Genomic DNA, 16,789 nt, shown 5'->3' on the forward strand with positions numbered 1-16,789 from the left:
GAATAATAACTTAATTCTCGGCCACGAGGCCTTGAGCCATAGCCCGTAATTCCCCATGATCGACATGATTGATTCGTAGGTAATTGATATATGCATGGCGTTTTGTGAAATTAAATTGATGTATAGAATGAACGTAATTTCTGGATAAAGATATGGGAAGATTATTTATTTATTCAATTCTCGATGTGATTTCCGGATTTATACATTAAAAAAATTGCTGTAAAAATTATATTATTTGTCATTTTTTATGCATACGACAGTTGCAAAGAAGTGATATAATTCTGAAAAATTGGCCCGGGTCTATGGTTACTAGATTCTACATACAGACATCTATTAGTTTAGTTTTAAGAATTAATCAGTAAAATATTTCTACTGATAGTACACTCGAAGACAACTCATAATTAAAGTCTACAACATAAATAAAAAAGTTGCCACATCTTAAAAATATCAGCTCTACCTTATTTGTTTTGAGAAAACACGTTAATTTCTATGGTAATTTGTACGGTAAACACAAGATACTCGTATTTATGGTGTTAGCTAACGAGAGGTCACACTGTTGAATTTAGGTTTGTTTGTGAGTTTGTGTGTTTGTCTGTTTGTCATGACTGTTTCTGGAGGAAGGAGGGCGAGAGATGTCGGCTTGTTTGTAGAGTCAGCTTTTTCTTGGAATAATTAGGTAGACAGGCTAATAAATTGAGCAGCAGAAATTCACAAGCGTTTTGAGTAATCAGTAGATATTGCGATAAATAGACTATAGCCCAAGTACGCGGTTCCAGAACATGTTAGGTGTATTTAAATGAATTATGCTTAGAATTTCCTCGTCTCTTGTTTAGAATTACCTTTCTATTTATCAGCATAGCTTTTACACTAAACTGCAGCAGAACAACTGTATTTTAAAAGAATCGATGTCATATCTTACCTTCTTTAGGGTGGTCAGATAGTAAATATGTAGTTTCAAGACGAAAACGTTTTCAACGGTGTCATCTTTCTCAAAATTATTTACGCTCAAATACTCCTCTGTATCTTCTCCATCTAAATAAAGCTAGTTAAAAGATTTCAACTCTCTCACGAAATAGGTCGTATTCTATTGAACCTATTCCGCAGCACATTGAACGCGTCCGTCCATCGGCTAGGAACCTGTCGGCGACATTCGCTGGCCAAGGTGACGCGTGGGCAGCCGCGCCCAGCCTCCGACTGCGCGGGCGCCTCACATCACCGTACTTTCCGGTACTAGGCGCAGTTTTCATAGAAATTTGTGTTTTATTTGGTTGAATGGATTTGGTGAAGAATAGTAGCACGGCCATCTAATTTGCCTGCCTTTTAGAGTACTCTAATAATGTCATTGAAGGTGACGTAGAATTTTAGTTAAAACAATTTTACACGGATAAAATTACGATACGGGCAGGAAGATGATGATCTAACTCTTTCTAAGTTACAATTATGTTCTATATTATATATAATGATATGCTTAATCTTGGACACAGTACTGAAGGAAATTATCTTGAGGATACCTGGACTTTGATTCTGAAAACGTCAATCCGATTTTTGCAAGTGTGGTGATTAACGCTTATTCCTTCTATGTACGTATGAGAAGAGGCGAAGGGATTTATTGTTTGTGATTATGAGAAAAACATTTTTAGGACACAAACGTAACTTCAAACCCTTTCAGGGTTATATTATACAAGTGATTACTAAAAGTTATTAATAACGTAATAAATGCTTGCCATAAAACATAATTTAATTGCAAAATACGAAATCGCACGCGATAAGTAATCCCATAAAATAAATCCCATGTTTTTGGAACAACTTTCGAAAATACTTGAAAAATTATGCTAATCTAAAGTTACCATAGCTCCATAATGTTTACGTTATATCATAGAATTTTATCATTTTGTAGTGCAGAAGCTATGTTGATTTTATTGCAGTATTTTAATGAATATTCAGCAAACGAACACAGAATAATTTTAACGAAGCATACGCTATCTGTGCACGCATTACCACAGATGATAAATAAGGACTAACTAGCAGACTCTTTGTTCAGACCGCTCTCAGAAGTGCAGCTATTAATAGCCAGGATTTGATAAGAATCGACTTAGTCATTCCTTATGGACTCTCGAGGGGTCGTGGGTTCGATAAAACAAAGGATTTGCATATAGATTCAGCTTTGTATGCATTTCTGTTTGTGTTTTGTTTTTGATCGTAAAGTGGTCGTTTGAGTTTGAAAATTAATAAATGAAACTCTAAAAGAAATGAAATGCATGATTTAGCTGGTTTTGGGATTTTGTATAGTGGGCCAAAAGAATCATTAATAAGAGAGATACCCGTACTGCATGAGAGTAAAGTTATTTGAAGAAACTGTGTAAATCAAATGACAGTACCTAACGTCAATAACCAATATTAGTCAATAACCTAACGTAAAACCCACTCGACCAAACAGCTTTAGGCCTACGTTTAGCCGAAGTAGGCAGTACAAATAGCGCTAATCGTCTCTAATCTCTAGGTCAGCTCAGTGCGGGAAAAGAGGTCGAGTCTCCACTCTTTGCTAGAGTATTTTGTCTTATTCTTATTCTTAGTTTTTAGAGGTAATTGGTTGAATATGACGATTTTTATTTTGTGTGTAATATTTTCCGATATTGTGAGTCAGAATCAACATCGAGTTTGTTCTTAGTTTTTATCATGTCTAACAAAATTTCAGTTGTTCATTATTTCAGGTTTATAAGCACTATAACTAGAATAACTGTCTCATCAATGGATTCCTTGTGAAAAATTTACTTTATTATGTATTTTACAACCTTTAAACTTCTTTTTATAAAAGTCCACGTAATTATGTTAAATGTTTCGATCAAAGTGAAGTATCGTATGATTCATTTCTTGTAATTTTGTTACAGGTTTACAAAAACTTATGCCCAGTGACGCGTTCCAGTTGAACCGACGACGGCGTTGCGAAAATGCCGTGACTATTTACAAACTATAACGAATTGTTTACTAATTAATTATATTAAGTGAGTGCTTGTGACAGTGTCGTGTTCAAGTGTAAATGTTTATCGGATATTTTTATATTGGTAAGTAATAAACCTTTTATATACATAGTGATAAGAGCACAAGAATGAAAAGCTATTTCGCATAAGAAAGCTGGAGCATAGATTTATTACTGATTTTACCAAGGCTTTTGATTGTTTTAAGCACAATATTAAATCATGTTTTAACATATTTAAGAGTTTTGGCATGCATGTGTAGTCAAGGATGGTTTAATTATGGATATTACGATATCGAAAACATATGGTAAAATAAATAACATTTATTGTTTTCAATTGGAAATATAATCCCGGGATGGCATGCCCCAGGGCTCAATTATGAGACCCATATCTATTTAAATTACAAAGTAAATGGATATATTTATACATTAATAACAGTTTATTGTTTTCTTATCATCATAAACGATTGCTAGTACTCAACAACATTCTGCAACGCAGAACTTACAATACGTAACTCTAGATAATTAATTTCAGGGTTAGAAAATTGATTTATATCAATTTGAAGAGTGTGAAATTAGGACGTATGGAGGCAGAAATTACGATACGCACTTATGTACAAGTATTCTTGAATACTAATAATAATAATGTTTGACCCGTCAGTGACAAGCCCTGTAGAGAGGTTGTATGTTATGTATGTGTGTCAATAGAAACTGTCTGCATGTAGGTCATCCTAATGCTCATGACTTACTGCCATGTGGGCGATATGCGTTTCATATTCCATGTTTATGGAAACTGGTGAACAGTTTTCGATGATTTCTTGTTATTTTATTACGTTTTGATTGGTGTCATGTTTTGTTAGAAAATAATATGTTTTATTAAAGGGAGTTTAAGAGGCGGCTTTTTTGTTTGTAACGGTAATCATCATATTTAATGTTTTTTGATGTTATATTATAATATGTGGCGCTTTGCCTAAACAGTTAAATGCGAACTATCAATATACATCTTCCTTCAGTTACTCCAACGCAATTCCTCTAAGCCATAATTCCAAGGAGATATTTACCAAGAAATGGAAACTTTTATCGTTTACAATGAAATGATCTATTTATAAACGCTCATATATCAATATAATAACAGTAGAAACATAATGGCTGACTGTCGCCTCTTCACAATCAATTACACGTCTCCGATTGATTGGCATTGCACAATTGAAGCCGGTTAACACGCTGATCGGTTGTGGTGGTGCAAAGCATGAGCTTAAAGCGATAAAGATATTACGACCTTTCGAATGGTATTTAGATAGGAGGCTTTACGGGTCGTCAGAAGCCAGTAAGTTTGACAACCGGTCCTACCAAGGAGTATGGGGTTTGCCTGGGTAACTGGGTTGATGAGGTCAGATAGGGCAGTCGCTCCTTGTAAGATTGTGGTACACAGCTACATCCGGATAGACTGGAAGCCGACCCCAACGTAGTTGAGGAAAAAGGCTCGGAAGATGATGAAGTTCTAGGTTTAAATGAAATAAATGATTTGAATTTGACTTTAAAAGCCTCACCAGAAGGTAGCCAATAATATGCCCGATGAGGATGGTGACCCTGTTCCCATTAATTTGCAGAAGGCATTTAAATGGTGTTAGTGACTGTGTGAAGGTTGATAAAACAGGTGGTTGGACTTATGGGATAGCGTAAGCAGCAGTCAAGATCTTATGATAAAGTCATGGCCAGTAATGTTACCATAAAGAGATACCATAGAGATTTGCCATTGATGTTTTTGCTCAATGCTGGTACAAAATTCGTTTTTATGGTTGCAAATGCTAAATGATTGCAGGTATTTAATAAAACTTCTTGACTCCACAATAAGGTTATGGTTTAAACCATACCATAACTCAAGTTAGTTTTATACAAATTGGCAACGAGTGAAGTAACGTACAGTATTAAACTAATTGACTTATTGCTTTCTGACTGGCTGCACATTTATCTGTAGATATGTACTGAATATCCACTTTATACGCAATGGAAGATATTTTAGGTAAGCTATACTACAGCTTTTAACATTATCTACCTCTTTGCCTAGCCGTAACTTCTTTCATAATGGACATAGCAGTTTTCTAAAAGTGTAAAACTAAAAGGATCTTTAAGTCAGATATTGAAGATTGCTCTACCTAACGCTTTGCAGTCTGAAAGGAAAGACTTTCCCCAAGGGGTATAAACGTTTTAGGAATTCTCTACTTTATAGCATCTGACCTGGTTTAGTAAGCTAATCCTCAGTGTTTTATCAAATCTGCAAAACTTGGAACTCAATAACAATCCTGGCATGAGCAGGATCCTTAGTTTTTGATATACCCATACAATACATACATACCCTTAAACAATGTCCATCTGTTTTTTCTGTTCAGTATTAGTGTTGCTTCATTCATTCCACGTCTATGTTTGTTTAACTGGGTCTTTTGCGTTTGTTTATCAGTTGGATATCTTAGACTGTGACATTGGCGCCTCTCCAGTAATCATGATTGAGTGGCGCATATTAAGCGTTGTTAAGAAATTGTCTATCGCCTAATAAATGGCTTCTGCATAACGAAGCGTGAAAATGGTATTATTGTCATTGACATAGTTGAATTGTGAACACCTACGGTATCTGGGGCAATCATCTTAAAAATCTTCGCTGATTTGCAGTCTCGTACCAAATACCTACAAAAACATTTGCCTTTTTGATTCCGCACTGGTTTTACTGACCTTTCCTGATTTCGTCTCTTTTGTTTTATTTTACATAATTTTATCAAGTATGCAGATTATCCGTTTTCTTTGGCATAATGCCAGATTTTGTGGTCAACGCAGTAGCAGACAGGAGATAAGTGGAACCATTATTTTGATAGGTGTTAGATCCTGCTTTGAATTTATGTTCTACATAAAAAATATTATATTAAACATTTTACTACCGCTTTTGACTTTTGCTATAGTTCTACTGTAAAAACTTTACCCTGGACTTATATTCTTTTTATTCCCCCTGAATTTTGTTCTGAATTTTTTCGTCATACCCAATCGAAATCTTTCGAATCAAGTAGAGAGATAATGATTACTTCCTATACTGCCTACCTTCAGAGACAAGGCACAGCCAGTAGGCAGCAACCTTCATAACCGAACATCTGTTGACGGGAATGTTAAGGTGTCGTTTCGCAACCGCTCCTATAAAAGGCGAAACAGGTCATTGCTATTGGAACTCGACCTTAAGCGCACGCTGAACACTCGTGTTTATTTTACTTTGATTTGATATAATAATTTTTAATTGTCTTCTTGGATGGGACAGGTGGTATTAATATGAATTGTGTTAAGGAAGGTTAGTTTATCTTTGGTTAAAACAAAAGCACTATTGTTCTTGTTAAATAGGCTACAGATATAGACCATATTTTACAAAAAAAAAACAATCTACACTGTGCCAGCCATAGATATAATATTACTAAACAAGATTGCGCACGCTCAAAATATATATTTACGAAAATGAACTCTATTCTAACGCAATAAGGTACTAAATTGGTTGCATAATACACAGAGGCAAATCCGAGCCGAGAGGGATAGTTCGAACGGAGGCTGTTTGTCTCTTTCTAACACCTTGCCAGCATAAAAAAATGTTGTGGTCAAAAGTTTTGTCTTCCCAAAAACAATTGAATCACTTATATTTTTATCTTATTTTAACAATTGTAAGTCAACAAATTAATAACAATCGCATTAATTTATTCGTATTTATTATTAAAACATAAACAACATAAATTTTTATTTTGCTTTTTTTTATTTTCTAGTGGTAACCCTGAACATTCTTGGCGCGTAATCAGCATTTAAAATTTTGTTTATATTTTTTTGTATTAAATCAATTTAAACTATTAAAATGGTGAAAAAGTGTTGCGTTTCTACTTGCAAAAGTGAATCCTATGGTGGTTGCAATATATCGTTCCACAGGTTAGCTAATAATAACATTTTCGTAAACCAAACAACTAGGGTGCCCATGAATTCTTGTAACGAGTCAAAATATGGGTGATGGATTTTAAAACTGTTGTACTATTGTTATAGCTTCCCAAAAAATGAAGAAAGACGACATAAATGGCTCAGCAGTCTATATATGAAGTAGAAATACAAAAAAAAACAGTCTTCACTTCGAATCTTCCTGCTTTTATACTGCTAATTTCCGCTAATTATTAAAAGCCTTTATTAGTATCTTAAGGTCACAAACTGCGTAAGTTAAAACTTCAATACTAATCTGTGTTTAATAATCTTAGCAAATTCGGATTTGTCTCACATAGCTTAATCTCATAGTCACCCTATTAGAAAGGGACAGACAGCCTCCGTACTAACTGTTTCACTCGGCTCGTTTTTTGGGTTTATATGCGCAGTCCTGTTTACTAATATTATGTCTATGGTGCCAGCAAACTGTTTAAAAAAATTGTAGTTGTCCCATAAATGATCCTTAAGGGACTTCTGTTTTATTATTCTGAGTCAATATTGACAAAACGCCTTAAAAAATACGGAACTGAAAAAAAAAACCCTACATACATTTTACACGACACGGCGACCATGAAAAGCGAAGTTGTAAATACACTTTGACCTTGACCCGAAATGAGTTGTAATAATAAATAATAATGAGTAATAATAGTGTTATGAGTAATAATAAAATGATGAGGACTTCGCGGGCGTGCGTTAAGGAAAACAATGGTTTACTGAATATTATCGGCTACGTCATGCGTGGCGCCTAAATTGTGATGTCAGATTATTGTGAATAAGTGATTTTTTTATATGGTAGGCAGAGGTTGAGAACCTTATATGGGTCTTATATTTTGGTTGAGGATATCAAATATATAAATAAATTGTAAGTTACTTCATAGGATACTTTAATGTCCATAACTGGAGAGTTTAAATAGTTTTTTTTTTTTTTTTAATAGACGAATAATATGATTCGAAATAAAATTGAGGATATTAAAATGTAATTTAGTGATAGTGTTCGGTGCAATGACACCGAACACCTTGCTCAGCATTACGCGACTTACGCAGTTACTTCATTAGTATTAAAATTGTAACAGAGTTTCAGTGCGCATCGGGTAACCGCGATATTCGGGTGCATTCATTGCAACATTTCTAACATTCCATTTAACATAGTTTTACTAACATTTTAACATTTAAGAAGTTATTGTGGATCAGTACAATAAACTTTATTTTAGTGAAACATTCTATCATTCAACAAACTCTGCAACCCCCACCGCATTACACCGTACAGATAGGGAGTTTATTTCTTTAGCTATTTGATACAGGAGTAACAATTATGACATGCTTTTGGGACTGTTTACCATGAAATTAATAAAACATTCAACGTTATTGTACTGTTGGAGTTATTAACTGGTACACTTGTGACCTTGACCTAAAACGAGCAATAATTAATTTTATTGACATTACGTAGTAAAGGAAAAATATAATGGTTTTTTTTTTAATACAGGAAAGTGGGGCGAAACAGTGGTGGTAATATTTTATGACATATCAATACATAAATTAATTTTATGAATGCCTTTACGTTTTTAGGGAACTGGGACATAATAAAATATGACCTTTGACCTTGACCTAAAATTAATAATAATGAGTTTTGAGCCAATCACCAACTGCTATTTAGAGAAGCCATGAAGGACTAGTATTGCCACCAACATTGGTTCAACATCTGTATCCGGTAAGACTGGAAGCCGACCCCAACGCAATTGGGAAAAGGCTAGGCAGATGATGATTGGTTCAACATCTGGGTAGGCATAATACTGGCGCCTAAAGATGACGTATGCATTTTAACATGCAGTTCTGTGGTGTGGGACGATTGTAATTTGTGTTAACAGTTTGAGCTTTAACCACAGTTTAACTGCTAACTAATAGGTGTTTCTGTGGCTTGTTAGTTTGTAGTACTTAGATAGTCATTTAAGTAAAAAGAAAATAAATAATAGTTTTTTGTGGCTATGAGATAGGAGAAGCCAGATTTTCTGACAGACTTACCACATGGTATTGAGTTGCCCAGGTAACTAGGTTGAAGAGGTCAGATAAGCATTCGCTTTATGTAAGACACTGGTATTCAGCTACGTACAGTTAGACAGGAAGCCGACCCCAATATAAATGGGAAAAGGCTAGGCAGATGATATATGTAGTTTAAATAGCTTAACAAATTCCCATGACATCACATTACTTAAAATCCAGACACTAACTTCCCGCAAGTTCACTGTTATTCAGGCGGTTAAGCACTAAGTCACGTCTAAGTTATAAATAAACATTTTTGTGGCATCAGTCAGGCAGTTCTTAGAAATTATACGCTGATACAGTCGAGTCGCGTGGGACGGTAGTTACTGACTCAGTTGGCTACTTTGACCATATGCTGTAGTTATTTTTAATATTTAAGAGGTACTATGTACTTAATTTTTTGGTCTCTTAGATGGTGGTGGGCTTGGCCTGGTAACAGGGTCACTGATCTACCTATTCACCACATTACTCATTGTAACAGGGTAAAAATTCTAGCTTATGAGCTTTTCAGTATTTAGTGAAATAATTTTAGGGTTTGGTTCTCGCTGGTTCTCTGGTTGAAAAATGGTCTTACAATCATTTTAGTGAAGGAAGCTTGGATATTGGAATCCGGTTAGACTGTGAGCCGATGGATCAAAAGACAGAAATACCGAAGAAAAGATGGATGCTCTGAATAAGCTTCACATAAATAAATTAGAAGGGTCTGAATGTTACTATGACGAGTGAAAGGGGGGAATGGGTGCGGAAAACATATTGCGCATTCAAAAAACAATTGGGATCGGGTCAGGAAGAAGAAGAAAACTGAAAACCAGCCCCAACACAGTTATGAAAAGGTTTGGCAGATGATGGCGGTACTGTTGTGGCAAAAATACTTCCATTAGATATATGAATTTCCTAATACTTCCGATAATTATCTTCCCACAAATAGACACCACGCTGCCACATTTTACCTTCATCTTAAAAACAGGTATATCACCTAATCATGTATAAAAGCCTACATATTTGGTAATACTTCTCCTATAAGTGAGGGAAACTGGTCATGACCACATTAGAACTGATTTATCACTAGGAGTTCCGACAACTGTCAGTTTGTGAGTATTTTTAGACCCTGTATTGTGGTCTGGGAATATTATTAATAGCTTACGTATTTACTTGAATGGAAACATTTCTGTTAAAATGAAAAAAATAATTGTTTGATTATTATTGGTATAAGTATCCTTTTGCTCTATCCCCTTTTGTCACAAATATAAACAATATCCTTTATTCTCATTCCCTAGTTGATCCAAAATATCTCTAACTAAGCGTGACACCTCGGCATACAGCTAATGCCGAGGTGTCACGCTGACATGTGAAAACTAATTCGCGCACACGGATAAAAAAATAGAGTATATTCTTTGAAAAATGGACTACGTTGCAACATTTTTTTTATTCAAATAGTTTCTGAGCTTATCGCGTTCAAGCAAACAAACTCTACAGATTTATAATATTAGAAAAAAAATACTGTAAGTAAGTACGATGTCAAAAGTTTATGATCAAAGAAAAAAGAAATATAATAATTTATTATATTGATACTTAAACCCTACAAAATATGAGACTATTCTCTACAATATTTCAAAAAGTAAATAGATTTTAATCCTGACCTACCCAAACGTTCTTCGTTTCCGTTACAAAGGATTAGGAAGGGATTCTAAGGGTATTTTTACCATAGAATGTGTTTATAGTGAAGATATTTTTTTATGTTATGGGACTAATATTATGGATAGACATATCTTATGTATGGGTTTATGGTGTTTTGAACTTAGTTCCTTCTACTATAATAGTTGTGTGCAGGCATTTCTCGTGCATTGCTCGCCTATATCTTTTAATTTGGAGCCCACCAGGGCCAAAACCTGCCAGGGCTGGGGGATTGTTTGAAAGAGTTACCACAGCCTTGGTACATTAGGAGCTTAAGAAGGGACATGATGGGTTTTAGTCAGTAAGAGTCTGACACTCCCTTACGCTGCATCCACAGCGATCATTTGATGATTACCTACCCATAAAAAAAACTTGTCATTACCATGTAAGTATGTACTTTACTTATTCGTACTTATTGACTATTAAATTAGTTTTAAACAGGCAAAGATGATTTTACTTTACAACGCATATTGAACTCGTCCTATCGTTTTCTAATTTGCATATGAACCAGATCTTCAAGCAAAAACTCAGAAAAATAAATAATTACGAATAAACTAAGCTCCTAATAATTATTTGAAAGGATTATTGACTTCTAGTTAATTGGCTTTTTAAGTCGAAAGTGATTTAACCGTTTAAATATGATTAAAAACTCTAAGCACAATCAATTTGCATAAATCCACACATTTTAATTATGAATCTTGATAAAAAACATACTTTGCATAGATCCATCAGTTATATTATGTAATACGATATTTTTTACGATATTTTAAGCAGATTATTTTGGCCAATTCCTATTAAGGTTGTATCAATTTAAAAAAATCTTTTACGGCCTATAAAATAATTTCCCGTTGCGGACAACAGTTTAGTCACCTTTATGCAAATGTTTTGGTTATGTATAAAAATAATTTAGGCTTACGTTTTAAATGTATGCTTAGTTGTAGCTCACAGTTAATATTCTAGGAATAACGTGACATTTTAAAAACATTTATAGAATGTTTTATTTTAATGTTATTGCGTTGAGGTCAGTGCATTCGATACAAATGGATACTTGCTTTTTTATTTATTTTTATTAGAATATACTTTAACGATAACAGGAAAATCCACGAAGGAGAAAAGACTAGCGGAGATGCCCTAACGCAGGTAGGTCACGCGCCTTCAGGTAGGTCAAATACGTCACGACTACGTCACGGCAGGCGTGGCTGGACACCGCCCATATACCGTCCTTTACATCAAACTGACATCTTGTCATGGTTGTATTTTTACCACAATTTCAACAGATTTTATTTGTTACTCGATTAAAACGATGAAATGCGCTATCATTAATTGTAGAAATTGCTCAGGATCCAAACTCAAACATACCATAGGATAACATTTCACGTGTAAGTAATATTTTAGCTTTAAAACATATTTTTTGCTAGAGACATCTGTCGTCGAATAGCTGCATTTCTAGAACCTCTAAGTGAATTTGTATTATTTTCGTATCAATCTTGTATAAATGTATATTATTGGTACCAATTTTTGCCTTAAAAAGCAGCTTCATTTTTCCTTGCATCCTACAAGTTTTTTTATAGATTATTTACAAACCAAAACATATGATATATTATCATGAAAATTTAATATTATAAAAACACCATCTTTCGGTAAGTAGTCGACTTACGTATATTTGAAGTAAAATTGTGTTCATCAAGACAGAGAGACCCGTTACAAAATTAAGTGCTACCAGACATCGAAAATGCAATCACCCATTCTTAAAAAAGATCTTATTTAAAAAAGCTGCAATTATCTTAAAATTAATCATAACTCTAACTATGTAGATTTATTTATATTCATCACTAGCCGTTTTCCCGCGGTTTCACCCGCGTACCGTGGGAGCTACTGCCCACACCGGGATAAAATATAGCCTATGTTACTTGCATATAATATAGCTTTCTAATGGTGAAAGAATATTTAAAATCGGTCCAGTAGTTTTTGAGTTTATCCATTACAACCAAACAAACAAACAAAGTTTTCCTCTTTATAATATTAGAATAGATCAGCAATGTTTTACATAGGTATATATCTCTTGCCGTACATACTTTTTGAATGTACCTTTACTCAGAGCAATATCCGACTCACATAAAGTCTGCTACTTATTTAGTGGATGCGCCGTTATGATACAGTTGTGAAAACTCTAATTTGATAAACACTGTCCCTATAATTTTAATTCCCATTTTTCTTGGTGAATTTCGTAATGTGGCAACATCGAAAATAACTACAGTCATCGCAGCACGGTTCTGGAACAAATAGAACGAATTTTCGTGCTTGTGATGCCATAGTGGCTAGTAGACGAACTAACACAATGCCATAAGTTGATACTTAAATTACACCATGGGGGTATTTTAGACCCGTGGTGAATAAAAATGATTTTTCATCGAGTCTCCGTTTAATGGTTCCTAGATACCTATTTCATTTCTGGAGGAGTAAATAAATTGTTGTGGGGCAAGTTCTCTGCACAAAATAATACTTATATAACAATTAATTTTCAAACTTTTTTATGTCTCTCTTTTTCTTCGTTCATTTCAAATGAATGCTTCTTTAAACTTTCTAATTGAATTACTATTTTAAAAGAATTATTAATTTTGAGTATTTACTTTACTTTTGAGTATGTCACTGGTGGTCGATGTTAGTTTAGGGTTAGATTTTAATCATCCTATTCCACGCTAGATGGATTTACAAAAAATGGGTGGCTTCCCATAAAAGGCGTATAAGGGTGGAGCACGGGTGGAGACAGTAACGTTCCTCGTCCCCCGCTCACCCGAATTTTGGCGCGCTGCTTTGTTAGGAGATTTTTCGTTAGGGCATCTCCGCTAGTCTTTTCTCCTCCGTGGGAAAATCCGAATAAATATTATACGAAGTTGCATTTGCCAGCTTGCATTCCAAAATTAAAATATTTTTACTATAAACCACATTGTGTTACTTATTCTTTTCGCGGTTACATGTGATTTGTTGTTGACGTCTGCATGTCATTGATATTTAAATTAAAAAATAACTGTTAAATCACTGACGCATCTTTATCGATGCGCGCGCAATCACACGTCAAACACGCACAAAATTGTATTCTGATTTGCGCTATTGTACTTACAATCTTAAATTCAGATAATCATTATGATAAACCATAATATGAGTCATTCCAAAATGTTGTTTACAACTGCATAAAAAATACTAAGAAACGATAAAGTTGGCCTAGTTTTTGCCTGCAAAATAGATCATGACTCAAATGAGGATTAGCTATAGATTTAGGCCTACACAAAAATAGATTCTCAGATTTGTATTACGCATATATTTTTCTGTTCATATTTCACAATAATTTAACCACATAATATAAGTATTAATGTGCATAAAATACACATTTTTATGTCCATATTTCACAATAATTAAACCACATATACGTTTACTGTCGTGCATAAAATACAACGAATGCAGTCTTCAATTAACGCGTACAATGAATAAATCAATGAGTGTTGAACTCGGTGACAAGAACGGGAGTGCGCGATCTATATGCGCGGGCGCTTCTGGGAATGAGACGTGTCGAGTGACCGCGCTGTGAGGTATTTTAGCTTTGTCATAGTTATATACTTGTCTTGGTTGGAGTTATGGGAAAACTTAACTTCTGTAATTGGCAGGCGGTGCGGAAGCATTGAATAATCGGTAGCAGGATATTGTTTAAACATTTTGATACAGTCTAAGGATATTATCACTACTGTTTGGCAAAACATGTTAGTTAGACGCTACCAGGCAGACTTTAGAAAACACTAGAGCTCATTAAGTTAATATTTTATTTTATTAAGAAAAGATCTCTAAGAATATAAATCCCAGTATCCCAATCATACTTGAAATCAATAATATGATCTCAAGAAGAAGCCTCTGAGATGTTACTACCGTAATTTCTTGATAAATCTGAATAGATTTAAAAAAGTAGCAGTCATTTTCAGCCATGTTTCATGAGCATAATACAGCACGCGTGAAACTGACATTCCAACAAACTGAAGTGTAAAATTAAATAATGGAATAGAGAAAGGAAATAGGTCAGGAAAATGCTGGTAACTTTGTCGCAGACTACAAAATTGTAAAGCTAAATTATTTAGCCCAAAACATATGTAGACTATTGTTCTCTTAATATAAAGTATTTTGCAATAGTTGTGTTAATGGATCTTAAAATAAAACTGCAAGAGAATAAATCTCCACAGATGCAAAAAAAAAACATATTGAAGTTCTGAAACAGAGATCTCATAACACATATTTTTTGCAAACATATTAATATTTTAGCGCCACAAAACAAGTTATTTTATTACACTATTCTACCCAAGAATTCAATGTTACCATTTAAGGGAATATTATCGAACATGGTAATTAATAAACACCTAACCGTCTCGACAGACGTTATTAACGTTACCGGGAATCGAACCAAGGACGCCCACTGACGGCTGATGAACGGCGCCCATTAATTACTGAGCATCCTCACTCATTGTGGTAAGTCGAGTTGCTTTTGTTTTCATATTTAGAATTGTGTTTTTGTACCTTTTTTATATGAGTTAATTATATAAAACGATGCTTTAGTTGTTTTGAGTTTTTCTTTGGAAATAATGAATTTATTAAAATGCAGACTTTTTTAGGATTAAAACTAATGTAGTTACACACAAATTAGATATTTTATGAGCGAAAACTAATTCTGTATTATTTCTTACTAACTTCCGCCCGCGGCTTTTCGCGTTTCCAAGAGAATTCTTCAAAAGTCCAGGATAAAAACTATCCTATGTTCTTTCTCAAGGTCAACTCTATCTCTGTACCAAATTTTATTAAAATCAGTTCAGTGGTTTAGACGTGAAAGCGCAACAGACAGGCAGATAATATTAGTAGGGATATAATGATTTAGAAAACATACTGTAAATTTACTTATAGCTAACAAACAATTTACAAGACAACAATAAAACCAAATGAAGACGAACAAACAGCGAATCAGTTTAATCGTTAACATCAAGAGACGCAAGTTGATCACCTTCACCTCACAGCATCCCATGAATCATCTTTATACAGCAAAAACTTTACAATTATTATATAATAACGATAATATTGTAGAAAAAATAACTATTGTACAAGTATGTTATTGATTTTGAACAATAGTTTGTATCATGTCAATCAAGTTCAATAAAAAGCAAAAAAAAATAATTAAAAAACTTGAAAATGACAAAAAATCCTGTTGGTTTAAAACTTGCTAACTTGAGTCTTAGTGGATCTTAGTTTAGCTTAGTTTTAAATAAGCCGTTCTAAGAAGCTTAATTCTTTAAAATGTTCAACCAAACGTAGCTTGGTAACGAAGCGGCTACGTCTAATTCTAGCTCTAGTTTTTTGTTCGGTTTATGTAAACACAATTTTTAGCGATGTTGAAGGAAACAAAATTTTGTACTTTAAATATGACAAACATAAAAATAACAATAACTTTAAAGCCACTAGCAATAATTTTCCAAACCGCGACAACTTTTAGCAGAGAACAGTTAAAAATAAGCTGCGGTTTGTTCGGCGACAAATTCCATAGTTTTATGTCAGGTTGACGACTGTGGCACTTGAGTAAATAGTATACAGAGGTCGGTGGTACTTTGTGCATAATAAGAATAATAATATTAGGTAATACTAGATTTCGCCAACACCTTTTACAGCGCAAAATAGTTTTACTTTACCTATACGGCATGCACAGAATATTTTCCCAGAATTTTTATTTATTATTCTTGATCGTTTTGGTCTCAGGAATTGGCAAAGTGATAGTTATCTCAGATTTATTTTCGAACCGTTTGGAGTTGAAACCCTCGGGTCGTGGGGTCCGAATGCCTACATTCTATTTAAAGATCTCTCTAGGCGGCTGGTTGACACTTCTCGTAACCAGAAGGCTGGCTATTACCTCGGACAAAGAATCAGCATGGCGATCCAACGAGGTAATGCTGCCAGCCTCTTGGGACGAATTTTTTGACGCTTTTTAGTTGTTTGTTTTACTAGGATAGTTTTAGATGAATTGTAAATAATAGATATTTATGTACATAAATCACTTGAAGTTACTAAAGATGTTACAGACTTGTGATGTCCCGT

At 34.2% G+C, this 16,789-nt stretch overlaps 1 protein-coding gene across 3 annotated transcripts in view; it reads left to right on the forward strand.

Moving 5' to 3' along the window:
* Window positions 1-16,789, forward strand: part of LOC124640951 (inverted formin-2) — a 112,307-nt gene that overhangs the window by 11,916 nt on the left and 83,602 nt on the right. For all 3 annotated transcript variants that reach the window (XM_047178932.1, XM_047178933.1, XM_047178934.1), the window contains exon 2: window positions 2,889-3,062. The gene's annotated coding sequence lies outside the window, so the exon portion shown is untranslated. The remainder of the gene's footprint in view (window positions 1-2,888; window positions 3,063-16,789) is intronic.

This window comes from Helicoverpa zea, chromosome 21 (assembly GCF_022581195.2).
Source record: "Helicoverpa zea isolate HzStark_Cry1AcR chromosome 21, ilHelZeax1.1, whole genome shotgun sequence".
Classification (NCBI taxonomy): Eukaryota; Metazoa; Arthropoda; class Insecta; order Lepidoptera; family Noctuidae; genus Helicoverpa; species Helicoverpa zea.